Source organism: Podarcis liolepis (genome assembly GCF_965112155.1).
Source record: "Podarcis liolepis genome assembly, chromosome: 5".
Taxonomy (NCBI): domain Eukaryota; kingdom Metazoa; phylum Chordata; class Lepidosauria; order Squamata; family Lacertidae; genus Podarcis; species Podarcis liolepis.
In genome coordinates, this window is record NC_139556.1 from 25,495,765 (window position 1) to 25,504,740 (window position 8,976).

At 46.2% G+C, this 8,976-nt stretch overlaps 1 long non-coding RNA gene across 1 annotated transcript; it reads right to left on the reverse strand.

Annotated features, from left to right (window-relative positions):
- Positions 1–1,607: 1,607 nt before the first annotated feature.
- Positions 1,608–5,152, reverse strand: LOC310707623. Its single transcript, XR_014526622.1, has 3 exons — positions 5,064–5,152; positions 4,517–4,652; positions 1,608–1,798 (listed from the first exon to the last, which is right to left on the reverse strand). It is a non-coding gene; the product is annotated as an uncharacterized lncRNA (long non-coding RNA).
- Positions 5,153–8,976: the final 3,824 nt, after the last annotated feature.

An 8,976-nucleotide genomic window follows, 5' to 3' on the forward strand; every position in this document is an offset into this window, starting at 1 on the left:
GCTATCTGTGGGAAACCTGATCCCTGTTTGCTCCAATTGAGCATTAAAGGGCAGTTTTTCTCAGGGGAAAGGAGCAGCTCAAGTCCAAAATAAGCCCTATCTTGGAAGCTTAATTATACAGCCTTAATCTAAATCATGCAAGATAGCAGGATGTAAATGTAATAAATCGGGGGGGGGGGGGCAGGAGTAAATTGTCATCCCTCACCCTTAACAAATCTTCCTCGTCTTATCAAAGATCTTTTTTGCTTTTTGTAAGTTGCTCAGAGGTTTCACCCAAGCAAGAATTCCTTTTGCCTCTGCAATTTGCTTGTGCCCAAAACTGCTGGGTACATATTGACATGAAAACCTTCCCTCCATCCTTCAAGACAAGAGCGGCTAAAAAAAAAGGTGACCTGTGGGCCATATTGATGGTCAGCCACACCTCCCAAAGTCACAAGTCAGTGCTGGGTGTGGCAAATATATATGCACATGCATGCATGCACAAACAACCCATACAACACACATAGGCATTTACAACAAATCAGCAGTGGCATAGGAAGGGGGGGGTGCGGATCGCCCCGGGTGTCATCTCTGAAGGGGGTGACAAAATGGCTATGGGCTATATGATGCAGTGGCTCGGGCACCTGCAGGCTCCACGCTGCCCAAAACGGCAGCGTGGGGCTTCCATATGCCCGCCACCTCTCCCTCAGCCACCCTACAGCTGGGGGGGGGGTGGCGAGGCTCGATGCAGCGCACCCTGCCCCAGCTCGCCCAGCCCAATGGGTGGCTTGCTAGGCGCCTGAGCTATGCCACTGCATGGGGGGGGGGAGGAACCAGCTACAGATTGCAAACAACAAGAGCAAAGCATAGCAAACAGGTCTGCAACCAACTACCCCTCCAAGAAGGCTTCAGCTGGGCAATTTGGAATGGGCAGCAAGCAGAAGGGTGTCCTGGTCCCGGGCCGAGTTTTGAGAGGGGGTGCAAGCAGGTGCCTCCACAGGAGGCTCCTTCATTGGAGCCTGACTCCATGCCAGAAGGAGCTGTGCTGCAGCTGCCGTGCTTGTGCCTGGTGCAGCTCCGTGGGGCCCGGGTCAGGCCTGACCTGGGGAAAGAGAGCAGGTGAGTGGGTAGCAGCGCTGCTGCCAACCCTCCTTGGCTGTGAGGAACCTATAGCTTCCCTGCCCCTCTCCTAACCCTGAACTGTGACTCGCGGAGGGTGCCTTCTGTGCCCCCCCCTTGGGGGCATGCCCTGCATGCCTGCCCTGGGCAGCGTGGGCATACGTTCCGCTGCTGCAAATAACACACACACACACACACACACACACACACACACACACTTACCTGACATGCAGGCACCCAACACTCTCTCCCTGTCTTTCTCTCTCACACGCATACATGAAGTCACACACTCATGCAAACACTCTCGCATGCAAGCACACATGCAAATATAAACACACCACAAGTTTTTTTTTTTTTTTGCACTACCTTCTCCAGCACTGGAAATGCTGCCTTTCACTCGTAATTCTTTAGGCGACAGCATCTGCAAAATCCATAGGAGCAATTCAGTTTTCCATTCCATTATTTGCAGTGAGCAGCACGCTTTCGTGGAAAATCCACCTCTTGGTATGAATTTCAGCGGATTTAATTTGTATTGCAGTTCTGTCCTCTCTTTTTTGTCTCTGAATGCTCCCTTCAGCTCAAAGCCCTGAATAATTATGTGCACGCATGTTTTACTCGCAGTTGCACGCATAGTGGATTTGTAGTTCAAAGGCCACCCAAACAGTTATTTGTTCTTGCCCAGGAACATGTCACTCATGATCTGGAAGTGGATTAGGCATTAAAGGGTTAACCATCAAGACAGAGCAGGCATGAATTTGTGCAACAGAACACGAATATCATGGGTAGGCAGACAGCTTGGCATGAAAAGGTCTAAAATATCAGAAGAATGAAGGCCTCCCTGCAATACATGTTCATCCATATAAACATAAATATAATCACCAAAAGCTTGGCAGCTTTGGGGATGGCTAACTGTGTTTCCAGAGCAGAATTTGAATGAGTGAAACTGTTTTTTTCCCTTCTTTCTTTCTTTCTTTCTTTCTTTCTTTCTTTCTTTCTTTCTTTCTTTCTTCCTTCCTTCCTTCCTTCCTTCCTTCCTTCCTTCCTTCCTTCCTTCCTTCCTTTCTTCCTTTCTTCCTTTCCTTTCCTTTCCTTTCCTTTCCTTTCCTTCTTTTTTTTTTGTTTTGATATAATTTCATTCCCCTGCCCCACATTTTGGAAGGAAATTTAAAATAAAGTGCACATTTCTTCAGGTGTACTGTGGTTTATAGGGACGCGGGGGGCGCTGTGGGTAAAACCTCAGTGCCTAGGACTTGCTGATCGTAAGGTCAGCGGTTCGAATCCCCGCGGCGGGGTGAGCTCCCGTCGTTCGGTCCCAGCTCCTGCCCACCTAGCAGTTCGAAAGCACTCTTAAGTGCAAGTAGATAAATAGGTACCGCTTTATAGCAGGAAGGTAAACGGCGTTTCCGTGTGCTGCGCTGGTGCTGGCTCGCCAGAGCAGCTTCGTCACGCTGGCCACGTGACCCGGAAGTGTCTTCGGACGGCACCGGCTCCCGGCCTCTTAAGTGAGATGGGCGCGCAACCCCAGAGTCGGACACGACTGGCCCGTACGGGCAAAGGTACCTTTACCTTTACCTTACTGTGGTTTATTGCTCTGTTGTAAACTGGACTTTAAATACACTATATATTTTTTTCTTTTGGGGTATAGAACAGATGATATATCACTCCCAGTCTATCCCAACATGTGTGTGTGTGTGAGAGAGAGAGAGAGAGAGAGGAAGAACAGTAGTACAGTCGTACCTTGGATCCCAAATGCCTTGCGAGTCGAATGTTTTGGCTCCCAAATGCCTCAAACCTGGGAGTGTGTGTTCCGGTTTGCGAACGTTATTTGGAACCCGAACATCTGACATGGCTTCCATGGATTCCGATTGGCTGCCGGAGCTTCCTGCCGCCAATCAGAAGCCGCACCTTGGTTTTCGAACATTTTGGAAGTTGTACAGACTTCTGGAACGGGTTCCGTTTGACTTCCAAGATACCACTGTATCTATTTGGATTGGTGGGGCAGAGGACAGGGAGGCCAGCACAGGACAGAGCTACAACCCATGACAGCCAGAGTTAGCTAAGTCTAGTGTTGTCCCACCTTCCTCCCTGTTACATTCTACAGGGACTACAAGGAGCAAGCTCACAGCCAATGTCATCCCCTGGACAGATTGTAAACAGGAAGGCAGGCAGATGAGTGCTGGCTGTGAGCAGGGTGAGAGTGGTAGAGCACTTCCCCATTCACTCAAATAGACCAGCCTCCACTCCGTGTGTTTGCGTGCATCTACATGCAGTTCATCTCCTTCTGTTTCCCAAATCCAGGGTACCGGATCCACCTCTTCTGGTCTCATACGTGCAAGCAGGGGTGGAATATACAAATTCCACTTACACATCTACATTTAAGTGCACTTAGGCAGCAAATGTGGAGCTGATTTCTTAATTTAATGGGGAAAACCATCATGCCATTTTCAGCTCAGCACACTGAACCTAAGATGAGCCCTGCTGAATCAGGGCGATGGACCGTCTAGTCTAGTATCTCGTTCTCACAGTGGCCAACCAGGTGCCTGTGGAAAGCTAGAAAGCAGGGCCTGAGGACAACAGCACTCTCTTCACCTGCAGTTTCCAGCAAGTGTTATCAGAGGCAGGAATTTATCAAATTCTCATTGAAGGCCTCCAAATTGGTGCCCACTACCAGGTCTTGTGGCTGTGAGTTTTACATGTTGGCTATGCACTGCCTGAAGAAGTACTAAGCTGTATGTGCACATATATTTGGACTGTCTAAAGGTAAGATAAAGATAAAGGACCCCTGGACCGTTAAGTCCAGTCAAAGGCAACTATGGAGTTGCGGCACTCATGTCACTTTTAGGCCAAGGGAGCCAGCGTTTGTCCACAGACAGCTTTCCAGCTCATGTGGCCAGCAGGACTAAACCGCTTCTGGTGCAACGGAACACAGTGACGGAAACCAGAGCGCATGGAAATGCTGTTTACCTTCCCACCGCAGCAGAACCTATTTATCTACTTGCACTTTAACATGCTTTCGAACTGCTGGGTTGGCAGGAGGTGGGACAGAACAATGGGAGCTCACCCTGTCGCAGGGATTCGAATCACCAATCTTCAGATCGGCAAGCCCAAGAGGCTCAGTGGCTTAGACCACAGCGCCACCCATGTTTACTTTTGGACTGTCTATCCCAGTGAGGTCAGCCAAAGTGGGAGCGGCATTCCAAGTGGGTAGGAATCACATTTCTCCACATTTGGACTGAATCAGGAAAGAGGCATGCCATCCTACCCAGCCCTCTTATTTCCCCCCATCTTATGGGAAACTTCCTATTTATCACTTGAGTGGTCCCATATTTCAATTTAGAAAAATAACCTGGCTTGTTCCCCACCCCCACTCCTTTTTCCGGTAAAGGGTGGACTAGATTGAACTGTAACTACTTTTCACCTCCCAGACGAAAAATGTCTCCATACAACCCTTGACTGCAATCTACGGTCTGCTTGCTGCTGCCCTCCTTCAACGCCACTTCCACAGTTGCTTTAGGTGACTCCTTGTGTGTGCAAAAACCTTGACGGACCCCAACCTGTATGATAAACATCCAGTTTGATCATATTTTGATCACTCAACCTTTTTTCTGCCGGTGCTTATGATTCTAATTCATTTTGCACAGCTCTGTACAAAAGAGGGGCTAAAAATAAAAAAACCAACCCAAGAGCAACTTGCACAATAAATGTCCTTTCTGTGCCATTTGATTTTTTTTGTTTTTTTACTCCTGCCAGTACAAAGGTAATTCAAATCCTCCTTGATCGCTATTCTAGGGTGGATTTTTAAAAAGGCATTAAAAAAAAATAAAAAATATCCACTCTCCTGAAGCTTTCCAGACCTGCCACCTTATCCTGCCCTGGAGTGCGGCTGTAATTTCCTGTAATATTTCTAACCATATATCTTTCACTTCACTACAAATTGCCTCGGCTATTGAAGTCAGCCTGCATGCCTTGTTTCTTCCTCTCTGCCATAGACTCCCTTTCCTCCTGCAGTATATTTCCATGCTCGAATCTGTCCTTGCAGCGAGCTCTGTGCCCTGGGAGTTAAGCAGTTCTGTCAGTTTGCTGATTAGATCAAGTCTCTCATACTCCTGTTTGCTACACGCTTCTTTTGAAATGCACATGCTCTGAGTCTTTTCCGATAAATGCCCATCGCATTCATAGAGGAGGGAAAACAACAACCCAGAAAGGACATCATTGGATGTGTCACTTCTCACTCCCCCCACTGCGGGTCTTCATCCTTAATCCTTTCGACTTGCTACCTGTTGCTCATTATTTATTTCTGCTTCAGTAGCACTTATCCATCACAAACAGAAGTTGGTTCATTGTTTTGTTTTTAGTCTTCTAAATCCCTTTGTTCTGATATCACATTCCATGTACAGTGGTACCTCAGGTTAAGTACTTAATTCGTTCCGGAGGTCCATTCTTAACCTGAAACTGTTCTTAACCTGAAGCACCACTTTAGCTAATGGGGCCTCCTGCTGCTGCCGCACTGCCAGAGCACGATTTCTGTTCTCATACTGAAGCAAAGTTCTTAACCTGAAGCACTATTTCTGGGCTAAGTGGAGTCTGTAACCTGAAGCGTATGTAACCTGAAGCGTATGTAACCCGAGGTACCACTGTATATTGACCCAAAACTGGGAAGCTGAGCGGTATCGGGTGGGGAATCCACAGCTGCACCCCTTACTCAGCTCTGGCAAAAGGAGTTGTCATGGAATTCTTCTCAAAATTGATCCACGACAGATTCCAATGTACAGTTAGCAGGGTAAAAACTTAAACACGTTGCAGGATTCCCCCAAAATAGACCAGAGGTCATTAATATTTCATCCACAAGAGCTTTACTGCGACTGAAGGCAAATGAGCATCAATGGTCACAAATCCAATACATTCAGGGTTGGCATCGTCCATAAGAAATCCAGTTGCAGCAGACTTAACTTAAACTTACAATAACTTACAGTAAGTCTAAATCTTGACTCTAAGCATACTATGTACAGAACACCACACCAGAAGGAGGAGAGATAGAAAGAGAAAGGGAAACCCAGGATCCTTCTGGCCTTACTTTTGTAGTCAGCATGACCTTGAACCAGTTTAAGCCAGCTGTACTCAGCTTCCCAGAAGGAATAACCCAAACATCATGAACCTTCTGCTTGTTTCTTTCACACAGAGAAGCTTCCAGAACCCTCTTGAATTAATTATAATAGGAAAGATCTCTACACATCAGATCAATTCTTTCTGTACTAAGAAATGCAAACTGTCAGTAGTAACCAAGGAATGTTCCTTACACCGATTGATGATGAAGAGCCATGTGATACTTCCTACAATTGTTTCATAGTCAAGCTTGCTTTACAAGTTTAAGCAACCATCAGGAATTGTACTTGCCCATTTGATGTTTTTCCCTTGAGTTAAATGCTGGGCATTTTGTTAGAATAAATTAGAAATTCTGGATGGAGATACATTGGGGGGGGGGGGAATCATGCGGTCCCACACCCTGTTTCATTAGGTTGCATCCCCCTGATGTGTTAAAATCCACCAGATAGGCATATGAGAAAAATGTGGAATAGGGGACTTGTGCCCACATTTTGTGTCAACTGCGCTATGCATTTAAAGTAGTATCGTACCACTTTAAACAGTCCCCACCCCAAATCTTGGGGGCTTTAGTTTACAAAGGCTGTTAAGAGTTGTTAGGGGGCCCCTATTTCCCTCAGGGAGTACAATTCTCAGAGTGATTGATTATTTGACCGCTCTGGGTTTCTGACGTTTGTTAATGAAACTTGCTTGTATCATTGTGGAAAGAGCTTCTCAAGAATATTGGTTGTTATTTAATGACTATCTAATCTCCCTCCCCGCCATTGTAATTATGAAATCCTGAATACGGAGATAAATGGAAGGAAAACCAGCCATTATACAGCCACTGTTCCTCCCTTCCTATCCAAACTTTGCTTGAGGTAGTGGAGTAGCCCAACTCAAAAACAATTCAGAAATTCAACAAAAATTAATTTCCTCCTTCCTCCAGCTGTCTCTGTCTCAGGAACATAGTAGTAATCTTACAGGATCCCCTCATTTTTCCTATCAAAATAAACACATTTGGTTGCTGGTCAGCTGAGATCCTTTCCTGCCACTGTGTTGCACCGTTCCCTTCCTCAAAAGTTGCACTCCAGTGCCTTATTCATTAATTAAATGAGAAAATGAAGTGGACTTCCATTTGTTGCAGCTCTTGGCAGATAATCTACTGCATGGTTGCACCAGTGACAAAACCATGAAACTTTGCTCTTACGGGTTTGTGAGCTCCATGACCCTTATGCCGACACTTACTCTCTGGAAATCATGCTCTCTCGTGATTTCTTTTTAAAGAGCGCACCTTCTGGAGGAACTGCCTCTCTTAACCTGCACTCACTGGGAAAGGGACCTTAATTTCTAATACTCTGAAAATGCAGTTTCTGCATGGACAAAGTGTCACTAGAAACTATCCCCCACCACTCTCCTACTACCTAGGCTAGACTACCTAGCCTAGTCTCATGGGGTTGTTGTAATAAAATGGGGCTGCTTTTGGTGGCAGATGTGCCTCTTAAGGAATGCCTAGTACTGGCCTACAGTACTCCTAGGCCATTGTAGCTAGTTAAATCTCCCCCTCCCACACTTGCACGAATTCCAGCCTTACGTCCAGATTTTGCTAGTCTTGCTGCCAGAAATGCATGCAAATACGTATTTGCATAATTGAATTATTTCAACAAAAAGGATAGTAACAGAATTTTTTTGGCAAGGGTGGGGTGGGCAGAGAACAAGCAGAGAGAGTGTGCGGAACGTAGCAATTTCCCATTTTCTGCACATATAATCATGGCGCATATTAAAAATAACAACACTCATTTTAGCACACTTCCTGGCTGGGGGGGGGGACAGGTGGGGGAAGGCCCCTTTCTCCACCTACTGTTCTGAAACGGTCACTCAATGTCAGGTTCTATCAGTCAGCAGTTCGAATATATGCGACAGGGTGAGCTCCCTTTGCTCTGTCCCAGCTCCTGCCAACCTAGCAGCTCGAAAGCACACCAGTGTGAGTAGATAAATAGGTACTGCTGTGGCGGGAAGGTAAACAGTGTTTCCATGAGCTCCAGTTTCTGTCACGGTGCTTGTTGCTCCAGAAGTAGTTCTCCTGCTAGCCACATGACCCAGAAAGTTGTCTGGCTCCCTTGGCCTGAAGCAAGACAAATGCTGGCTCCCTTGGCCTGAAGCGAGCTGAGCACCACACCCCATAGGTTTGACTAGGCTTAACTGACCAGGCGTCCTTTACCTTTTCCTTACCTCTATCAACTATCTGGAAAGGCTGTAATATGTTTTTTTTTTTTCCTGTTTGGGGTCACAGAGAACTTTGAATCAGCTTCCAACACAAACACAGGGGCTTTTTCTATGCTTGCCCTTTGAGAAAGTTTTGTTCTAATCCTGCCAGCCTGTGCCACTCTTCCTATACCCGTGGGGATCGTTTTACTATTGCTTATTTAAGTGAAACAAAGTCAACTCTTGAAATGCTTTCACAGGAACCTTACCCCCGCCCCCGGTTGTTCAAAAAACAACCCATTATAGGAAACTCATTTCCCCCTTTATTTAAAACCTAAATAAGTACCTCTGGTGCCTCCCTTGAAATGAATTAGTTATCTTGTTCATCTGCCACATCCTGGGGCTAAATAATTAATCATAGCCAGGTGCAGTTTGTTGGACTTGTTGTTCTCGAGAAATACAATAGCGAATAAAAGACAGAGAAAAGCTGTTCAGGGAGAGTACTTCAGCAAAGCAATGAACTAGAAGGACGGTTGATCTGTGCGGGTTAAAAAAAAAAAAAGTGATGGTGGGTAAGTGCCAGTGTTTGCAGAA